The following is a 22,718-nucleotide window of genomic DNA, read 5'->3' as shown; positions in this document are numbered from 1 at the left end:
GCGGGAGCGGGAGCGGCGGCGTCTGGCGGCGTCTGGCGGCGCCGCTGCGGGGCTGCGGCGCGGGGAACTCGGGGAAGCCGCCCCGGGGAACTCGGCGAAGCCGCCCCGGGGAACTCGGCGAAGCCGCCCCGGGGCTCGCGTGCCCGCACCCCGCGCGGGCGCCTCCCGCAGGTGCCGCGCTGCGGGGCCGCTCCTGCTCCGGTCCGGCGGCAGCGCCCGGGGGGCCGCGGTGCAGAGGCAGAAAACGCATCCGAGGGATCCCCTCCCTTCCCGAGAGAGGGATCGCTCGTCCCATGCCCCGCTTTGCCTGCCGCGGGCATCCCGGCATCCCCGAACTTCGCGGGAGAGCCGCCTGCCTGCCCCACAACGTCCTGGGGGTTTGTTTTAGTGCTACTTTGCTTTTTCCACCCGGCCGCTATTCTTTATTGTACAGCTCTAACAGGCCCCGGAGGTGATGGGCAGTGAAATGTAGTGCGAACGTTTTATTAACCGCTGACAACTCCGGGACATTGAAACTGTGCCCACGCAGGATGAGGACCTTGTCTCTTATCTTATTCTTTTGCAAACTCTCTGGTTTTCATTCAAATGACTCAGGCCTGAAACCAGAAGGGGTTGCAATTCTGGCTCTATTGCCAGTTGAAATTTCTACTTTTGAATTTTCTATTTTTGAATTTTCTATTAGGCATGTGAAAAAGCAAATTAACAGTGTTCTTGCAAACCTCAGTTATGTAGCACCAGTACTAGTATTCTGTAGCTCAGGAGAAGCTTCTTTTGGTTTTCACTTTATTCTTTCAGCAGTAGGCTTACATTATGTACGTGATGCCTCCTGAAGTGCATGCTTAGTTTTGTCAGTTCCTGTATTTTTGTTTATATCTTTGAGAGAGAAAGCAAGAACCTGGAGCTCAGAGGTGACTTACCCTTGTAAATTACAGTGAGTGGTTTGCTCTCGAAAGGCTGCAAAGAGCTGCGCTCCCAGCACACGAGTACTCCATCACTAGCATTTAGGACAACTTGTAGTACCTACCCATCCACTGTGTGCAGATCCTGCTCTGCTTTCTAGATGTGGAAATGAAAATTCTAGTTTACTGATTTCAGTTTTTGTTTCTACACATAATCTTATCTTGGTGTTTGCTGTGTTCGTAAGTGTAGCTATTTAGTCTCCACTATTTTTCCTCCATCACCTTGCCCTCTGCCTCTTTTTCTGTCCATCAATTCTTTTATGCTTTCATCTCTCCATCCTTCCTGGTCTCTCCGCTGTGGGTTATCGAGGTTGGCTGACGCTGGTACCTGGGCAGGCAGGGGGCCGGGAGAGGGCAGGCTGCCCCTGGAGCTTCAGCCCTGCTTCCCAGCTCCCCAGACTTTCTAGGAAATGATCCTCTTCTGTGGGCTCAGGGCTATGTTGGAACATGTACTCTAAGCAGTTCTCCTACAAATGTCCTGGCACAGTGTCCAGTTTGCACCCGATGTGCTGGAAGAGCGCTGGGTTCGGGTCGAGAGCTCATTGTTTCCGTGCTGGCCACATGCAGACTCTGAATATGAGTATTTTGATGCTGGCAGCTATGAATCATGCCTTTTGCATACAGTTTTGATCAAAGACCTAAAGATGGAGCACTGGGGTTCTGAATAGAAAACATGTTTTAAAACACATGCTGAGTGCACCTATTTTCCCCTCATTATCTAAATTACTGGTATGGATCACACTGGGCTGTGCCACAATGTCTGACTTTGATATTGAAAAAAAAAAGGGGCAACAATGCTCAAAGTAAGTGGCAGCGTACTTAATGACACTTTGTCAAGAGGTGATTTGGCAAGGCTTCTTCAAGATGACTTTATGGTACTTATGGTTTTGCTTAACCTGCACACTGGGAAGGGGCCACCATCCTTAAAATTACTTTGTCAGAATACAAAACCTCACACTTAAGTATCCATCTATTGACTGCAATGTGTGCTTGGTGGAAAAGTGATAGGGAAATTGTCTTTGTGAAGCCTTCTGCCTTAAAAACTTAGCACCTGTATTAAATTGGTAGGTAAAGTTACCAGTCTTGCCCATGTTACCAGTCTTGATTTCTGACTCAGTTCATGAGGAAAATCTCTGAGAAATGGAATTGTGTACCATCTATATAAAGGAAGATTTTTTTCCTGTTGCTTTGTTTGCACATTAGAATGCAATTTATGTAATATCCAAGCAAAGTTATTGTCCTTCTCAGTCTGAGTTTCCCATTGTTTGTGTATGTCAAATTGTTTGCAGCAGTTGGAAGAAGCTGACTGGTGTGAATACAGTGGTTCCATTAGATCTGCATGTCTTGGGTTAAGTGCATCTGAGGGGCCCTCCAAGGATTTTTCAAAGATTTCTCAGTCTTGTATTTTAACCAAAAAGAGTATTAATTTCAGTGTGCCTTTGGTCTGTTAGTGGTGTGGTGAGTTTTAATACATTTTGAGGAGTGTATTTTTGAAAGGCTGCTAAATGTTAGTCTGTGATGTAGTACTTGATTGTGGGTTTTGTACTTTTTTCACTTGCCCTGCTAACTACCCTTAGATGAGCCTTTATACTAAATAGTTATGCAAACCAAAGTTTGGACACTTGGCAGAATACAATTATTTTCAAACCTATATCTGAAAGTTGCCATATGAGGTTACAATGCTTTTATTTATCTTGGTTTTATGTGTAAAAGAATGAAATGGGGGTCCCTATTTTACTTTACTGAGTTAGACATAAGTAGTGTGAGTATTTGGTAATTTGTGTCTGCGGGAAAAGAAACATAATCCTTTGAACCAGGTGTTTAAAATATATTTAGATTTTTATTAAGTGCTGTCAGATACATGAAATAAGCACCATCATTTGGTAGATAAAATAACATTTTACTGTAGTAATAGGTTTGCCACTGTACCTGCATGTAATTGAATGGGAATTGCCAACTTGGCAGGAAGAAACAATTTTGAATTGAGCAATTCTGCAACTGAAAACACTTACTGTGCTAGATCCCCTGACCAGCTACACCTGGAGCTTTTATTAGTCATAAGCAGCTTCCTGCAGTCGTTCCATATGTAATGAAACCATCTTATAGATGCTTCTAAAGAAGTTCCATATGTAATGAAACCATCTTACAGATACTTCTAAAGAAGTATCAACTGTACTGTTAGCACTGATTTCAGTGTGCACTTGCAACCGTTCTGGCAGCTGCACCCTTTGCACAAGCTTTATTCATGCAGCACAACTCCAGTGTCAAAAGCACAGAAGAATTAAGCTCCCTTCTGAGAATGGGTTGATTTTTATGGAAGGGTCTTTATCTTTGAAAAGTGTGCAACAGCTTTTTGTGAAAATGCTGTAAGCATGCTGCTCAGTCTTGGGTTTCCTTGGTGCAGCCTGCTAGCAATGGTGGAAGGGGCTTGTGGATGTGTGTTGGGAGCCCAAAGGGAAGAAAATGGGATGCAAATGTCTGCTTTGGGGCTGCTGAGGATGAGAGAGATGTGACAGCAGAGCATCTACTGCTGTGATGTTGCACTGACAGGCTGTTGTGCATCACAGGGCTGCACTTGTGCTGCCCAGCTGTGGCCCCTGCCTTGTAACTGGGTGTTGAAGGTCAGTGGGTACGTGCTGCTCCTTTGTGCCTCCTGCTAGCCTTGGGTTTTCACTGCTGCCTGTTTTGCCATAAAGGAGAAATGCCAGGGCACTGTTACTGTCAGTTCAGTGAAACAGAGCTCTTGCCTGCTGGTGTGGGATCAAAGCAGTTCTTCAGTCTGAGATTTTGTGTGTTCTTTTAAAGAAATGGTATGTTTCTTTCAGCATGAAGCTGTTGAAGGAACCAAACATATCGATAGCTCAAAATGTTGAGAGCTGTAGAATGAAAAGGAAGTGTGTCTGGGGTCAGTGAGCAGTTTTAATACCAAGCAAAAGTTAACCCAGAGAGAGGACAGTCCTGAGGGTCACCAGTGCCTCTCCTTAATTTCATGTCTGTAGTGGGAAATGTAGGGATTTCTCTTGGCAGTGTGGAGAGTGAGGCTGGGTCTTCTATGGGTCAATCAGCTGAATGTGCTCAAGTCTGGTTTTCCTTGCTTTTTCCTTCCTTGTCACCTCCTGGTGATTCATGCTGAGCTCCACCAAGTTAGAGGTGCAAGAAGCAAAAAGTAATTACAATGTGTGCCTAAACTCTCTAATCCCTGTTGGCTACTGAAGCTAGGAATGGCATCCAGGAGCTGCTGTGCTCCACACTACGGGTTATAAAAACTGGGATCAGTTGTTGTAACTAGAAGTAAAGCAGCAGCAGCTCTAATGCTGGAAAACACCGTGGGAATCATACAGGAAAGAAAACCCAGGAGGCTTTACTCCACTTTCTCTAAAGTTCATCCATCAATTATTTCCCCAGCCTTTTCCAAATGCTTCCCCAAAGTAAGACCAGTGCAGAATTCACCTTGTACTTAATATAAAAGCTTGGGATTCTTTCAAGTTTGGAAATGAGGGTTTTCTTTTGAAGTGTATTTGCCCCTGAAATGTTTAGATTGTGGATTCCCAGCACTGTTTTGCCAGAAACAAATGCACAACCTGGACCTACCCTGTGCTGACCATCCATGTGGGAGGTACAGGACAAGTGAGTTTCTGGATGGAGCACAACTTTCAGTGCAGCACCAGTGATAAAGCTCAGCTTGGCACAGAGGTGGCAGAAGGTGTGCCTTGAAGGAGGGAGCCTCTGCTGTGGGCGAGGAACTGGGCTACTGCTGGAAGAGTCACTGTAGTCCCTGGGAGTTCACTCTACAGAGCTGCACTTAAGTGTCAAATAAGCTGCTAAGCTCCATTAACCAAATGAGTTTTCAGGAAAAAAGGAACTATCCCACCACTGATTTATCCTTTTTGCTTCTATCACTGAATGTACGGGTTCCATATCTGTAGACACAATCAAATGGTACCTATTTAAATATATTCCACTGTAAGTATCTTGTTGATGTAGAGCTATGGCCTCAGTAATTTAATCTGAACACAGAAAATGAGGGAAAACTGGTTTTCAGAAAAAAATCCAGACCTGAAAAGTGCAAAGAAGCTTAATGTGAGCTAATAATTTTGTGTGTTAAACTTCAGTCCAGAATCAATCTCTGGAAACTGAGTCTCACTTTAGTACACCAGGCTCGGTGAAACTGCTGAGTTAAGGTACCCTGTGTTGTGAATAAAATTAATAGCATCAAGCTATTATGTGGCCCAAAATGATATATTTCTGAGAGAATGGGTCCATAGTACTGACTTGATTGTTAAATACAGTTCTACTTATTATCAGGATCTTAATCATGCTGTAATATGGCTTTAATAACAATGGAGAAGAAGAATGGAGACAACTCATCATTTAGTAATGGCAAAGGGGGGAGACAATTCGTCTGCAGCTGGAAGGTGCATAATCATTTTTACGAAGTCTTAGCACTTAACGAGGCACACATTAATAAAACAAACAAATCTTTGCAGCAAGAGAAGTAATGTATGCATCATTTAAGGGGAGTATTAGAGCCAGATTAGATTGTTGGTCTCCTGCAGCAGTTACCTTGTTAAGCATCTTCTCTGCAGGAATGTGGGAATGTGTGATACGAGATGGATCAGAAGCCTTTTCCAGGCCACTGGTGTATTTTTTGTTGTGTTGTTTTTTTATTCCTTAATGTGTGATGGAATTTTGCAGATGTTCCCTTTGAAATAGAAGCGTTTTAATTTTTTAGCAAGGGAAGACCAGCTGTTGTAGAGGGGACTTACATATCCCATTTACTTCCTGTCAGCTATTGCAAAATGAGTACATTTTGCTGCAAAAGGCCCTCATTACCTGCCACATGTTTTGGCTCTATTCAGAAACATTTTTCAAAATATTTCTTCCTTTCAGCATTGGAAGTCTGTGAGCTGTGATATGGCATCCTATTAGAGCTTGCTGAAGGGCCAGGAGTACAATGGAAGCATGAAGTGAACTTAATTTGTAGCAATAGTCAAATTATATAACCTCGAGAATTAATATTAATCAAATACTTCCTGATTTTTCTTTATAGTGTTAAAATTAGATCTGGCACTTCACTGAAGCTTTTGCAGTGACTCTTTAATTGGAATACAATGTCCTGTATTTTTTTCTTTTGGCTTAGGCTGATTTGGGCAGAGGCAGGAGCATCCCTGTGTGGATGCTCAGGGGGCACGTGGGTTCTGGTGTGTATGACTGGAGTTTGAGGACTAGCAGTTCCAAATGTTTGAGTCTGGTTTTTAGACTTGGAACCTCAGGCCTTCATTTTTTTAAAGTAATGGTAGGCCTTTGATGCTGTTCCACACTGCACATGTTGAATGGGAGACAGCTCTGTGGGACAAGGGAAAGTTGAAGTCTTTTTGTTTGCCTACTCTCATCAGTAACCTCTTGGCATCTTTGGCAAAGTGTTTAGGGCCACAGAGATGAGCGTGACAGGTAGTTTTGGGTTTTTCAGTTATTGGTACTCCAGACTAGTTCTCTTTGGTCTGATCATTGTGGTTTTTATCTCTTTCCTCCAGAGGACCCAAGCCCTGGCAGGTCACAACTTTATTCTTCCCTTTCACACTTGGTGCTGCTAATTATGGCTGTTTCCTTTTGGGTGTTTGGGTGTTTCCTTTTTAAGTGTGGGTTGAATCTCGCAGACATGTGGGGTCTGAGGCCTTCCTTCTCATGGGCAGAGTTGAGTGCCTGTCTCCAGAAGGGAGTTCAGCTCATTTGCAGTGTGCATCTGTGCAGAAGCCTGTGCCTCTGTGCCAGCAGGGCAGGGGCCATGGCAGTGATGCTCAAGTACCTGCCATGCTTGTAGGAATCCATTTCTCTAGATGCCAGGTCTGGCGTTTGTCTTCCCCAGTCTGCAAAGTGTACTTGATTGCTTAATTAACATCCCATCCTTCATGGAAACAGGGTGGGTTTGAAGTCATTGTGAAGCAGTTGGGATCTTCAGCAAGGACCAGGAGCTTGTCAGCTGCCTTGCCTTGGTATAACTCCATTAAAGTCAGTACAGACCAGCTGGGGATTCTGGACCCACAAATGTAATTATTGTTATAATGACAGCATCAAACAAGTAATCATTATTTTTACTCTCTCTTTTCATTTCAAAATGAGAAAATTATTTCCTCTTGGATCAGTGAAAGTAATTTACATTATGCACAATAATGGTCTACATGAAAATATAATTATTATTCATTTGTATGGCACCATCTGGGCACTAGAAGCTTCACAGACACATGTGAGGAAAGGTCCCCGTCTTGAAGAGTTTACAGGCTGAATAGCAAGTTAGAGCTGTTAGCAGTTAACCAGAGCCACAAATGGAATTTTGCTGTATTACTTCCACAAACCCTGCTTCAGTGATTCCCACTCAGAATTTCTCTGTGATTGGTACTATACAGCTTAGGGGTGGGATAAGTTCAAGGATTGATTAGCATGGATGGATCAAGTGAGAGCACAGCAAGAAGTATCATGAATTGGCTGCCCAGCTAGTTTGGGCAAGTAAAGGATATTTCCAGGCTTCACTTGGAAGCACAAAATGGTTTTCATGCCTTGTAGACCTGTGCTTCCCATGGAGTAATTCCAAGCTTTACAACAAATACAGGACTGAGTGCTTTACTGAGTGTGAGTATGCTCTAGAAGTGAAGAGACCAGGCTTTTGTAATGTATGGATATAAAAACTGAGCAACATGTAGCATTACCTAAACATATATACAGTGTAACCTTGCTGAGTACTGGAAGGGTCAGTACAGGACGCTGAAATCATATGACTTCTTATTTTTAGAGATGATTAGAGAATTCCTCCAAGGGACAAACTATTTATAACACATCTATAATTTGCTGCCTTTTTTTTTTTTTTATGATGAAATTAAACCAAAAATGAATACCAGTTAATTAAAAAAGTTAGCTAAAAAAGATTTCACACTAGTGTGTGGTTGACTCTGAGGTCAAATCGTGAATGCTTCCCACATATATTTTGTTTTCAAGCTACTGTTCTGTTGCTGTTCTATTATTAGAGAGTAAGTGGGATGCTTATTTAAAACAATTCTACAAAGCTGAATGACACTGCAAACTTCAGTTTAACTTGGATTTGGTTGAATGAGTCATGGACACTCATTTCTGCTTCATGCTGCAGACTTTGCTTGCCCTTCAGATGTACTTTTTGGTTCAGTTATGTTGGTGAAATCTGAGTATTTTTCTTCAAGCTGATGCTATTCCCTGACTTTTTGTGGTGGTCAGTTTTGGATTTCATGCTGTCTGAATTTCTGAGACAAATCTCATTTTGTTCTTAAAACTCAACCTGTTTCTAGTTATCTTTGTTCTTTATAATTGCATTCTTTCTGATTCAGGAGCACACATGGTTCAGTTAATGTGTCTTCTTTCAAAGAAAAAGCGTGTGAGGTCGTGACTGTATTGACTGAAGTGAAGCAAGCTCCCTGAAGCTACATCCAGCCTGTTCACCCTTACTTCAGAGAGGCACAAAAAATCTGAAAAATGACATTTCCAGAGGAATTTTTTGGTTCTTTAGAGTTGCACACTCATGTCACAGAGGCAAGTAGAGTCCTACGTGTTCTACCTGTGAACTCAGTGGGATGACAACTGACACACAGGATGAGGAGTCCCACAGTTACCAGTGTCATTAGTTATTTAAGGAAATTGTTTCTCTGTGTACCTGGAGCTCTGACTAAATAATTATGAAAATGTAAACTGGAGTTCTCTGGGAGATCTGGATTGGCGTCATCTTGAACAGGCATGTAAATAAAGAATAATCTGTTATCAAGTTAATCCTGCTTTATAGAAAAAAATAATCCTATGAAAACTAGCATCTTGTCTGCAGAGATCCACATTTGGCTAGCTGGGGATACATCTTGGCACCTAACTATATTGATTTAGATGTTTACAGGCTTGCTTATGCTCTTAAAACTTGCTGTGGGTGCTTGACAGCTGTTTAAATATGTAAATAAGAATTCAGGTGGCTACTTTATGGCATCCAAGTTCAGCAACTTGGCCCACAGTGTGTAAAACCAAGGAAACAAGCAGAAGAGGAGTGAATGTAGTAAACAAAGCTGTTAGTGTGTATGCACTACGAGAATAATAATACTTTGCACAGCTACTGTGCCTCAAACTGCTTATGTTTTGGCATTCACTGGAATTGAGTTTAGTCACTCAGTGGCAGAAATAGAAACTTGGAGGTGCTGACTGCTAGCAGAGTACATGGAGCAGTACCTCAGCAATGAACTGCCTTTTTGGCAGTCTTACAACAAAAGACGTGAAAGTCTTCAGTGCAATATTTTGATAAGTCATTGATTCTTATTAAAATAATAATTATGACAATAATTGTAGCTGTAGTTGGCTCTGACAGAGCTGCTAACTGAGTAGAGGACAGGGGGAGGAGGGTTATGAAATGTTCTTGTAAAGCCATCTGAGTGCTGCTCCTCAGGCTCTGTGCACACAAATGAAGGTGTTTGTGTCTGTATTTCTGCATGTCCTGTGGCAGTGCCCGTGTGCTGGGTGGGTCCCCCAGGAGAGAGCTGGAGGTTCCTGTGCAGTCTGCCCTTCAGGCAGCTCACCACCCCTGTGCTCATGTTCCTAATAACAGAGATATGATCCAATAGGTGTTGGTGCTTTACAGCAGTACAGTGATAAAATGGTGCAATAAGCTCCCGGCCATCTGGCTTCTGTAGTTAGCTCTGTGTCTCACCTTCATGGCAAGGCCACGTCATCCCGTCCCCAAAGCCTGGTCAGGCTTCAGTGGTACTGAGGAAAAGGAAAGTCGGGGGGGTTTTGCAGGTAGCGCTGTAGCTGTGATGACACTGTCCTGAGCCTCTCTAATCTAATTCAGTATTAAACATTTACACTGGCCAGGCTGCCACCACATGACCTCCTGTGCTCAGTGACTGCAAGTGATTAATGACTATTTATTAGGAGAAGATGGTCTCAAGCCTGCTCACTTCACAGACAGTGCAAACAGAGATTTCTGCTCCTCACCCTCAACACCCAGTTTAAAAATACAGTGTTTTTTCTCTTTGCTTTCTTTTGAAGTTGATTTTTTTTCATCCCTGTATGCCTAAGAAAAGCAGACTGCACTGGCCTTTCCTGTCCCCCTGTGTGAAGCTGCAGTGGGCTTCTAGAATGTGAATTTAGGGGTGAATTTAGCCCCTTGGTTAGGGCTTCAGTGAAATGTGACATGAAATGGGCAGGAAGACAAGTTTGTACTGCAGGACAAGCTTCTGTGTGGGGAAGAAAAAGTTAGGTCAGCTGCAAGGCTCCATGGGACCTCTGAGAGCACAACTAGTTTAAAAGTTGGATAAATATAAATGCATTTATTCTGCTTTCAGAGGGCAGGAATTTTCCAGAAGCAAATCTTATAAGAAATAGCCATTTTAAGAGGTAGTTGATTAAGAGAATGAACCAGGTTAATTTGGAATTTTGAGTAGGTTTTTGTAGCCTGGGACTCTAATTCTATAGGTGCTGTGGGATCCATGGATTTAAACATGTATTTCACACAGCAAAATTTAACCTAAAGATATTTTATGTGAAAGTTGTTGTAGGGTTTGTTTGCCCTTATACAACCAAATATGTAAGTTAAAAGATTTCAGTCTAATTTGATACAGTTATTTAAAGCAGTTTGGTGTTTATCCATTTCAGTACATCACGAATCTGAGCAATGATCTCGTGTTCTCCCCAAATGTTGTCAATAGCTTATTCTGTAGTTTAAGTTCTTCAGGGGATTTTCACTTTCTAGTTGCACTGATGTAAATCTACAGTAATTCTCATATCAAGGACCTATGAATGAATAACTGTGGAAGGAAAAAAGGGGTTTTGCAAGTCAAATGGTTCTTCAAGGTTTCCATTTATGGACAATGTGGACAGCTCAGCAACTGCTGGAGCGTTTTGTTGCTTTTCAAGTGTCAGTGTAATTTTGCACAGCGTATTCAGCAATCATGCACTGTGCTCGAGATGCTCCCTGTTTGTGGAGTGGTGTCACCTGGAAGGGATAAGTGAAAGGAAGCCCTTGACATTCATACTCTCCTGGATTCAGCCTCAGGGGTCTGTTTCCAGTTTAGTTACCAGAACTAGCCCAGCTTTGCTCTAAATTCTGCCACCTAAGCTTCAGTGCTTTCGAGCTTTTGGTAGGCAATGAATGAGGTGCTGTGTGTTTTGTTTGCTTGTGTCTTAACATTGCCTCGTGTACTCACTTCCTCCTTGTCCTTGAACAATTCCCTCCTGTGTCAGTGGCTGCAGAGGCTGGTCCTGGCTCCAGCTGGGATTTATGGCAGTGACTTCAGTAGCTCAGCTGGGACTGTGTTGGTAGGAAATGGATTAGGGTAACTGGTGAGCAAAGTGCTTCAGTCTCTATTCCACACTTGGTAAATAGTAACTCCATTATTAAATAAAATACTGTTTCACTGTTGAATAAATTTGTGTGTGTTTTTTTTTTTTTTTTCCTTGCTCGCTGTCATTGGTAAATTGCTGTCTTCCTAACTTGTGTTGTCCAGTTTGAAATACTGTTTCCTGTTGGCTTAAAATAAACCCTTCTGCAGCATTTTCCTGTTTTATGTTGCCTACAGAGAGCAAAATGTATCCTTAAAGGTTTAAATCTGTTGCTACGGTTAGGATGGTAGTTTCATAGCAACACAGATACCACAGGTGTTACAATCATTTCTTTAGTAGAGAGTTGGTGGTTTGGTGGTTTCTGTGTTTCTCCCTTTCCTGTTTACTAGAGTGAAATGTGTTCAAGACTCAGTTCTGCAACTTTCATGCAAACAGAGGCATGCATGCATACCTGTATTCCATAGTGGTCAAATATTTGTGGTCAAATATATGCAAGAGTTGCTCAGGCTAGAATTTTCCTTACTGGATGTTGCTTAGAAATATTTTGCTTTGCAATATGCAGTTTAAACAAGTCTAGGATGTGTCAAGTCATCACTTCATCCAGTTCATGCTCTTTTAGTAGCAGATTCTTTAGAAAATCTTCATGTTTAGGGTTGGTTCCACCTTTGATCATTATCCAGTGTAAGCATGATGTGTGAGAGTTTTGTACAGGACTGATATTGAGATACCTTTGTCAGCTAAATTCCACCTTTTTCAGTGTTCTCAGTTGTTTGCTATAGGATGAAGATGCAGATGTGTAAGAGCTCAAGTAAAACAGCACACTGAGAATAACCTGTGGTTCTTCACAGCCACAGTGTCTTCATTAGGACATGGAGTGAAGGCATGGATATAAACTCAGTCAAGAGTGATCTTGTGAATATGATTGTGTTAGGGTGGGTTTTTTATACAGCCTTTGTATTTTCTTTGAAATTGTTAAAGTGAAAAGGGTCTTAAAATAAAGATTGTTCTGTTGTCCTAAAGTGTTCCAGCACACTCAAAAAAATTATAGTAATACTTCCTTAACTGGGTTTTATAAATATTGGTTCTGAAAACTAATATATAATGTTCTTTTCTGGGTTCTGAATGGAATTACCTGTGATAGGAGAGATTGGTGGTGCTGGACAGTTACAGCTTGAGTTCCTGCATATTTCTCCTGGCGGTGGTGGAATTATTTAACAATCACTCTCCATTTTTAGTAGTTTTATGAGTGTAAAAACTTAAAATTCAGGACTTTTTTTTTAATGGGCTCTTCATATTCTGCTGGCCTTGTTTGGTCTCAGTGAAAGTTGTGGAAAGTTAATAATTTCATCCCATGCTGAATTACTAAGGACGCTCATGCAGGAAGACTGCACTGAGTTTTGCATTATGGAAATATTACGTGTGTGGAATCCATCTCTGTTGCATTATGCTTTAGCTCTAATTCTCTGTCAGCTTTTTAGAGGTCATGTGCTTCAGTGTGTAACTGGTGGACTTCCTTGGGCCAGATTTGAAGGGAATGAGTGGGGTTTCTGAATAGGTGTGAAATGCCTGCTTTGTATTCAAGTGGATTACCTGTGTTAGAATTTAATTTAAATGTATTGATCCCCACCTGAGGAGATATCCAAATTACCCATAAGTGATGATCAGCCCAGGCATCTGCCAGTGTGAGATTAAACTGCAAACATTTGTGTTGAAGTTTATGTTTATGCAAACACTTATGTTGTTGTCTTGTATTCAGATCAGCTTGTGCAGTGTGTCAGCTCCAATGGCTGGTTTATGGTGTTTCTAATAGTTGGCCTCAGTGATCTTACTGTCATTTCCAACCTAAATGATGCCATGATTGTATGAACTGAACTTTGATGAAAAATAAAACCAAGCCTCAGGGTCTAGAAGAAAGGTACTCTGTGTGACAGCAAGTGGATGTAGATTCCCCTCCCAGCTTTACAAATGCTGCTTGTGTGGCTCTCCTGGAGGAGGAAAACACTGGCTGGCTGTCTCTGCTTCCCAGGCAAACAGAAGCACTGAGTCCCTGGACAGGGACCAGGCTGGTGTGTACCAGTGCCTGGCAGACAACAAACACATGGACTGAAGCTGCTCTGAGGAGTGGTGTTTGCCACACATCCGTGTCTGTTTGTTGTTTGGGGTCGTTTTAGTGACAGGATGACTATCCTGGGTAGAGCAGTCGCCCAGAGGAGCTGGAAGGTTTAAAGAGCATTCATGACTTGGTGAGTGACTCACTGAGGAATGCAGAAGGGAAGGTGCATTTGAAGAAAAGCATAAGATGTTTTTTTGCCACAATATCTGTTGGGGATTGCTGTGACTAAGGAGATGGCATAAATGTGCTTTGCTGTGACAAATTCTCATTCCAATACCAGTGCAAAAAGTGGCTGTTGCCTACACCTTCTGAGTGTAAGTCCTGTGCCTGGCATCACCTGGTGCAGGATTCTCAGAAGCAGGCGAGCTCTTTTCTCTGTTCCAGTTTCAGAGTCTTGAATTGGTTTGAGCCAAACCTGAAACTGTCAGTCAACAAAACAAACAGCCTCGAGGTGCCCAGGTGGGTTGTGCAGGCACCGTTCCTGCCCTGAGAGAAGAGACCCTTCTACTTCAGCTGTCTGATAGCCCTGATTTGGTGGGATGGGTGGCTCAGGTCTGGACAGTGATTGTTAGATTCTGTTACCAGTGCTACAGGCTGGGGTTGTGCCTGGCTCACTTTGCAGCAGCTGGTTCTGTTTTAGAGCAGTTGGTGGAGGGAACTAATTTTATCTTCTTTCTGCTACATCAGTAATCGGGATCATTTTTCTGTGAGCTGCACACATCTGTGACCCCAAACCTGTCTCAGCCTGGAGGAAGTAGTAAAAGGTAACATTTCCCACAGCTCAGCTCTCACTTGCCAGTAGCAGAAGCAGCTTATGCTGCTTCAATTCTTTGCTTTTTTTTTTTTAGGATTTAACACAGATATTTATGAAGTCATTTGGTTTGCACGTATCAGCATAAATAAGAGTATGTTCTGAACATACCTACTTGCAAGTCTAATATTTATTTTAAGATTACCAGTTTCCTTAAGTGTGTGTATGAAGGGGAAAAAAAAAACCTAGCAAACCCCCACACCTTTGGCCATTCCAGCTGCTGACTGTGAGCATAAGTCCTTGAGAAGATGCTTTTCTATTGTCCCTAATGCTCCAGAGCTTGCTGAATAAAGAAAATGAACACAGATGTTTCCTTGCTTATGATACAGTTCATAAAAAGACACTACTCAAGGCATTGCTCAGCTGCAACTTCTGTGTGCAGAAATCTGTGGACCAAACAATTCAGTCCTACCCAAGGAAACTTCCTGTGAAGTTGAACAGGTTTGCTGAGTAATACCTTTTGTGTTAACAGTTTATTAACCACTCAATTAATTACCCAGATGTGTTTAAATTAGCCAAAAGCTCATTTCTTGCCACATGGAAATGCTGTGAGGATGCTGCAATGTGCTGCTGAGGTGAAGTCCCATCTTTGGAAGGATGACCACATGAACAGACATTTGCTGCTGTTCTGGGGGACAGTTATCTGGCTTGTAGTTAAGGAAAACTAGAATCAAAATCAGTACTGTACAGAAACCATTCACAGCTGTTTTAATTCTGGGTAAGCTCTGGTTATGCTGGTTTTAACAATTTTGTAAGAAACTTTCTACACGTGATGAAAGAGGAATAACTATGAATTGGTTGTAGACTGTATGTTGTGACAAAGCAACTCATTGCTGTTACTCAGGTCAAGTTGCCTCCCTGCTTATTTGATTTTTTTTTCCAATTATTTTCCTTGTTTACACAATTTTTTTGTGAGAGTAAGATCTTTAGGTTTATAGAACGAAGTTTGATAATGTAGCTGTGAAGGAGAAGCCAGAAACAATGTCCAGATCTTCAGTGAAGCTGTGCCACAGCAGTGGATGTGCCCTGGGAGCAGAGGGTGCCTGCAGGATGCTGATCTTAGACAGCTCTCACAGTTTGCCTGCAGACAAGGTCGTGGTTTGTAGAGGAGTGCAGGAGTATGTTAAGGCTTTAGGGCAAGCTTGAGGAATCTCACCACTTAGGCTCTATCTCTTGCTGCAAGACCTGCTGTTGTGTTGAAAAAATAAAATATAAACACTTGGCATATGCTTGAGAGGACTTGTGTTTTAATAATGATTTCAGACTACGCATTTAATGGATTTTTAGAGGTATCAGTTGCTACTGGAAGGTAACTTTAGTCCCTTTGCTCATGAGAATTTCAAAGCAACTTGTGTAGGATAAAATTCTTTCAGAGCAGTTGATTTCTGTTACTATGCTACTAACTCCTGACTTCTTGGGAACTGTTGCTGTGCTTCTCTCAAGTCCCTTTGCTGGAAGCTGGCTGGGTGGTTCCCCCAGCAGGCTGAGCTGGAGGTGCTGTGAGCCCAGCAGTGGCCCATGGATGCTCAGCTCCGTTCTGTCCCTGCCCGTGGCACGGCTGCTGCCCGGGGCGACTGAAGGAGCTGCAGCTCCTCACCCACAGCTCATCACTGGGGCAGAGATGAACTTGCTGTTTGGATTCTCCCTCAGCAAGCCATGGAAACTTTCTTTCATGTCCATGTCTGTGCTCCTCTTTGCTCGCACTGTTCTTACTTCTAAAGTTCAGAGTTTCCCGTTCTCCATTTCATTTTTTATTCTCACTGATGTGTATCTCTACTTCTGTTCTTCCATCCCTTTTCTAAACAAAGATAATTTATGGTTTCTGAGCATTTGAGTAGCAGTTTTGTCACCTTTTTGCAGAGATAGACCAACTTTGATCAATAGCAAAAGAAAGTGGTTGTAGAAATTCACATTATGCACTCGCATACTCTGTAGAGTGTCTTTGTAGCTGGTGCTTAGCATAATGCCTCTGGAAATGTATTTCTGGCATGTAGCTTTTATTTGTGCAGCAAGGGACCCTGGCAAATGCTTCATGTTTGATATGAACTCACAGTCCTTTCAGATACTGAATAATATGAATGAGGGGTTATCAACATCTTCTCAAAGAGCGCTGCAGTTTGTGCCCTACAATGATGGCAGTGTGTAATGGGAAGGTTGCAAACAGTGTTTGAAATTCTATAAACTGTATCAACAGTAAAAGCAATTAAATGTGGAAGGAATTTTTTAGGAAAACTGTGAATTTTGTAATATTGAAGTCTCTTAAATGAAGACTAGAGTCTCTAGGGGAAGTGGAATTTAGTACAGGTATCCCAGGGTAATGTCCTGCCCTTAGCAGGAGATATCTGTGCTTGTGGCATGTTGGCATATCAAAGGGCAGGCAGGTAGTGGAGCTCAGGCTGAAGGTGAAGTACTGTCCTTGATAGATTTGTGTGTGATTCATCCACATCACTGTGCAGGAGCTTTGCGTGGTGCTAATGTTTCTGTTAGCTGGGCTCAAGGACACTGTGCTTGATAGTTCTAGTTTCTATCTTTTCAAGATCTCTTATGAGTTAAAATAAAATTACAATGTCCATTATCCTTTAATATGTAGCATCAAATATGTAGTGAATTCTTCACTCCTCTGAATTCCCAATTACAAAATCACAGAATTAACTAGGTTGGAAAAGACCTTTGAGATCAAGTCCAACTTATTACTTTGAAGGAGTTAAGACTTAGCTTAAGGCTTGTTGTCCTTTGAGTTATAAAGTCCTGGCAGAGCTGTAAGACCTGAAATATTCAGGAGTGATTGGTAGTGACTGACTGCAGTCAAAGTCACCTGGAGCTTTTCACCAAGTTGACATTTCGTTCTCTAAGCTCAGGTTGATGTTTCCTTTAACATTTCTTACTCAAAATCAAGTTCAGCTTTGGTTCACATCACCAAAGAGGCAATACAAGCTCTGCCCTAAGCTGAGGCAGTGCAGTGTGCTGTGCTGTGACATTTATACTGTGGCAGATGCACCAGCATCCTGAACTGATGTTTAGGCTTCTTTTTCCTATGCAAAGCATTTATGGATTTTTCTCTCTGCTTATGAAACACACCTGTCTCAAATATGGTATAAACAAATGCACTTAGAATAAATGCTCCTCAATGCCTCATTTGTTGACAAATTAGCTTACTTAAATATGTATATGTACTTATATGCACATATGTACATTGATATGTTTATGTGCATATATATGCATATCTATATTGTGGAGGAGATTTCTTGCTATGTGAAGCTGGAGATCAGAGGGTGAATGCTCACCCTGAAAGGCAGTAGGGTGTCAGCACATCCCAGCTGCTGTATAAAAAGATTGATGTAGGACTTTGATGCTGCATGAAGCAGCTTTGGATTCCCAGTGAACATCCTTTTGTTGCACAGAAGAAGACAAGGATCTGTGGAGACTGAATCTTGAGGAAAAAGAACTTCAACAAATAACAAGATGAAATTTGTATTCATACACAGCTCAGGTGTATGAAGATACAGGCTGTGCCAGAGTTGTGCTGCTGTGACAAACCAGCTTTTTATTCCTAACAAAATTGTTGCTATTAGTCTCTTGCAGCACATCCAAAAGCTCTTGTCACATTTGATTTCAGGTTAAAGCTGTGTAAAGCCTTCAGGTTTTTTTTAAAGGAACTTTAAATTTTTCTACTCTGTTAGTTGGGAAGCGGTGTCTACCTGCTACTTTTTTTTTTTTTTTTTTTAATTTTTGAAACTTTTCTCTTTGGTATTTATAGCAAAAACTGCTAACTAAGATTTCTTTCGTGTTCACTCCATGACAAAGTACATAAAATTGGCACAATATTTTTTTCTTTATAGCTGGAAGAGAAAGCACAATAAAGTAAAGATCTGGGAAGGGAAGTAGTTTATCTCTATCTAAAACAAATGTTGATAACCTGGTGACCTTTCTAGCAGCATAAAGGTGTGATATTTTGTATTTATTTGCAGTCTTCTTGGTTATAGATGTTGTAGTGGGATCCTGCCCATCTTTTGCCAATCTCTGTGGTTTTCCCCCCCAGTGTTTATGTTTGCATCATCAGGAGTTTAGAGCATAAACAGTTCAGTTTCTGCAAAGGAAAATGAGCTCTCACTGGTCTGCTAGAAGTTATCAGCAAAATAGATGATAAAGAGGTGAGGAATTATAAGTCTGCAGAGTAGTAATGAGCAATTCCATTCCAGAGCTGTTGACAGGCCACTGCTAGAGAAAGTTGTCAGAAAGTGATGAGCAGCATCCTGCTATGATTGGGCATTGCCTGAAAGATTAGAAATAAATATTCAAAATAAATTACCCATTTTTATTGTTGCAATGCATTTGTTGAGAGTTTCCTCTGGCTAAAACCTGGAATAAGATTGGTGCTTCTTTGTATCACAGAGATGATAGCTTTGTTTTAAAAGCTGTATTAAAAATCTCTTTGTCAAATAAATAGCTGATCCTCCTTTCTTGGCTTGCTTTTTTTTCCCTCTACTTTTAAGAGATCTGAAGAGGTGTTTTCCCTGTGTGTTTGAGTTGCTTCTCAGTAGCAGACAGGGTATGTCACCATGGAGAAAGGATTGTGTGTCCTCTTGGTCAGGAGTGATTGGAGCATCTCATGGTTGAGTGATATTTAGCAGAACCTTGTAACCTCAGCTGAGGTAACAACTTATCAGATGTGCCACCTTGGATGGAGAGGTGATGCCAGTTAAAACCTTACAGGAGCTGATGCAGAGTAACTCTTATGCACTTCATTTTCCTGTTGCCTGTTTTCTGGCTTGAAAAAAATTAAAGGACAGATGTGACAGCAAAATGTAATACACAATGACCTCCAAACCTTCTCTTAGAAAGTAAAACATGTTTGCAGTTAGAAAAGCATATTATTTTATGCTCCAAATTAAGTCCTGTATTAAAGTTGGAGAAATACAAGATGACATAGCAAGTGAGGTGCTGACCGTGTTAGTTCTTCTTTGTCATCTGGCAGATTTTCAGAAACTAACACTGTATTCATTATTTGTTCTCTATTTAAATTAGTTCTTGCTGCCACATTTCAGTTGGTAATGCCATCTCTAGAATTTTAAACCACATTTAAAATGTATCTTAGGGTAAGAATATATAATGAACCAATCACTATTCATTATAAAGCATCCAAAGATGGATAAATTAATATTATGTGAAGAGTCTCTAGTTTTATAATTTCAAATTAATTCATAGCCTGAATTATTTTTTGATTACTAAAGCATTGATAATTTAATAAACCTTGAATTTCTGAGTTCTAGCAAGATTTTCAGATTAACGTTACAAGTTGCAGTTCAGGCCTCAGTGAAGTTGTCCAGCACCTCTGCAGTAACTTCACCTCAGTTAAATTAAATATAGAGTGATCTTTGTCTTGGTTCCTGTAGAGAAGTGAACTCTACACTTAAGCCTTGTGAGGCAGACCCTATAGGGATGACTTTTGTTCTGCACAGTGCAAGAGTAGCTTCCCTCATTGTCCTGTGTCTCCTCCTGACTTCAGAGGATGTTGCAGTTTATTACTGGAGTGGGAGAAAGGATCAGTCGATGCTGGGAGACCTCTTGACTCTGCAGGGGTAATACTGCATACAAGGGCACAGAACTCGGAAGTTTTATTCTTGCTGACCTTTTTTTGTGGCCTTTGGTGGCCTCTGTGCCTCATTTTCTTTCTGGATTGAGTCTTTTGTCTCTTTGGATCTTGTAAGTTTTCTTTGAAGCAGGAATGTTATTTTGCTATACGTTCAGCACAGAGAGGCCCCCACTCCCAGTGGGGTTATTCAGGGGCTTTGTGTAATGTGTAGTGATGGTCTGCATTGTAAAAAAGGCAAAGCAAACAAACCCAGAGAGGAGAATGTGCTTCTCGTTTGAAAGCAGCTTTGCACATAAATATCTGTTTGATTTCAGGAAACTGCAGTTTGTTACAAAAGAAATGTTTAACTGCAGCTTTCCACACACTTCCAGATTTTCAGTTTTTCTTTTCTTCTTCCCTGCATTTAAATGGTTCAGGAAAAGGCCTTTTTCAAATGAGTATTTTGCTATTTTAACAAAAGTAGTTGGTCCTAGAACATTTGTGGAGCTAAAATCAGAGGCAGGCTGCTTGCTTTCTATTCAAGCCTCTTGGATATGATGGCAAGACTCTTAGAGCTTTATTATCATCTCCTGAAACTGTGCTTAGTGGGGTTTACCTTTATATTGCTCTACCAGTTTGTCTTCAGTGCTCTGTTACTCTGTTTGTGTCCATCTTTGAAGAGCTATTCTACAGCATACTATTTACTAGGAGTTTTGAGTCATTTAGCAATTCTTGTCTCCCAGCAGATTGGTTTACAGACATGGTTTGGTACATGTTGCTGTTTGCTGCTTTCAGAAATGTCATGTTGGCAAGAAAATGCCACAGTTTCTTAACTATGGTAGTCAAACCAATCCATGAACTGCAGGGATGGTAAACCTTTTAAAAATTGAATTTTATCTCATAGAGGCCTATTACTCTGTGAGGAATAAATTAGTTCTTCGTAAGATTTTCTGCTAAGATGTTTTTCCTTTAGCTTTCTGATTATTCATCAGCTTGTCAAACTTTTCCCATTGCCACTTATCCTTTTGTTTTAAATACCTCATAAGTTCTGATCAACTTGCCAAATTTTCATAGTTTGGAAGAGAACAAATTTGGGAGCTCTGAAACAGTTGCTGCAATACAATAACATAAGAAAATGCTGTGGTATTGAATACAAATTCAAATAAAAATTGGCTGGAAACATTAATTTTCTGCTAAATGCTGCTACATAAAATTCTCAGGGTTCTCACATAAATGTTTAATTCCTACAAACAAAGCCCTGAGCAGACATTTTATCTGACTCATTCAAAGTTAAAAAAAGAATTGGTGCTCTCTTTGGAGTGAACCTGCAGGAGTTTGGAAAGTTGCACTGTTAATGTGATTGATTTTTATGTCAAGGATAAATTTTTCCTTCAACATCCAAGTGCAAAGGTTCACACGCCTGCATGGAATAACTAATAAGTGTGTGTGATTTCAAAGTCTTCAGGAGGCAAAGGAGCAGAGTGTTTCCATACAAAAATGCCTGTTTTGTTTCTCTGGAGAGCAAGAGGCCTGATGTGGACTCTGTCAGGGAGAAATTTGTATTAGGCTTTATTTCAAGATCCTGTCAGATGAGTTTGTGTGATGGGGCTGCACAGCTTTTCCCTCTCTGGGATCTCCGGGTGCTGCAGCCTGATCTACGTTCGGACAGTCTTTTGCAGGCACTGCTTGGGATGTGACACTTCAGTCACGTTGTAAAATCACAGTTATTGATATTGACTCATTCACAGTGCCTCAAAAGCTGTCAGCCCTGTTAAAACTGTACATTGCAAAGCCTGGGAGTGGTGGGGAGCCCATCAGAATTCCACCTGTGTGCACCTGCCTCGGGCAGCAGTGCCAGGGGGCTGTCAGTGACTGCAGTGCTGCTGCTCCCAGCAGCTGCAGCAGCGGGGCACCCGCCCTGCAGGTGAGGGCAGCTGAGCATCACAGCCCTCAGCAGCTCTGCTCACACAGGGGCTCCTTGGGGCATGAAGCACTCTCTCCATGTGCATGTGTGTGAGCAGAGAGAACAAAAGCTTTGGAAAAAATAAATAAATTTGCTTTTTTCTGCCCAAACATTCTAGGCATAATGGATAGAAAAATAAATTAACTGGGCTTTGGTGACAATGTGGGTAGCCTCTGTCTTCATCTGCATATTTATTTTCACCTGAAAAATAAATAGTCTCATCTGAAGGGAACAGGTTGTGTGTCCTGCACAAGTGCAGGTTTTGCTTGTACTCTCCTGCACATGTACTCTGGTCATTGCAAGCACTTTCTGTCTTCAGTAATGAGTTGGTGTGAGCTATCATTGTGTTGGTGCTGATTTCTCAGTTGCAGCAGACTTGTGAGTAAGGTGATGATCCTGAGCCCCCAGATTAGGATGTACTGCTCTTGCTCCTTAGTGTGTTGGTTGGAAGTACTTTCAACATTGCTTACCTGCTTAAAATCTCTGTTTCACACAGTGCAGGTTACTGTGACGGAAACCTTCCATGCTGCTGCTTAGGTAACAGAAAGATGAACACTTAAATGTGAGTAAATGACAAGGCAAGAGTTTTATTGGGTGTAGGGGAGCTGTTCTGTGCTAGAACATAGCTGTTTCACCTGCCTCTTGGGAAAAGGATGGGTTTCTCATACAGTTTTTCACTGCAAATCTAATTCATGCATGGCTGAAAATCTTGTGCAAAGGAATTCTAAATGCTATGCAGAAGATTCCCTGAGGAAGTTTGATAAACTCAGCAGCAACATAGGTTATTGCACGTTCATTACATGTTTAAACCCTTTTTTTTTTTTTTTTTAAGGATAATTTAGAATGCTGATTTTGAAATTCTGATCTTTTGGATAAGGTTAATGAAAACTCTGTTGGGTACAGCAAGGACTGCAGGTTCCCAACACTTGATATGATTGATGGAAGGAGACGAGCAGAAAAGC

At 41.5% G+C, this 22,718-nt stretch overlaps 1 protein-coding gene and 1 long non-coding RNA gene across 5 annotated transcripts in view; both read left to right on the top strand.

The window, feature by feature from the left end:
• The window catches only part of XYLT1 (xylosyltransferase 1), a 176,932-nt gene that overhangs the window by 345 nt on the left and 153,869 nt on the right, over window positions 1–22,718 (top strand). The gene's annotated exons all lie outside the window — the stretch shown is intronic.
• Window positions 3–22,718, top strand: part of LOC140685072 (uncharacterized) — a 42,998-nt gene continuing 20,282 nt past the window's right edge. Inside the window, exon 1 of the long non-coding RNA XR_012058259.1 lies at window positions 3–22,718. This exon is cut by the window's right edge and continues 16,745 nt beyond it. This is a non-coding gene — a long non-coding RNA (uncharacterized lncRNA).

Source organism: Taeniopygia guttata, chromosome 14 (genome assembly GCF_048771995.1).
Source record: "Taeniopygia guttata chromosome 14, bTaeGut7.mat, whole genome shotgun sequence".
Lineage (NCBI taxonomy): Eukaryota > Metazoa > Chordata > Aves > Passeriformes > Estrildidae > Taeniopygia > Taeniopygia guttata.
This window is presented reverse-complemented; position numbering and strand designations above follow the sequence as displayed.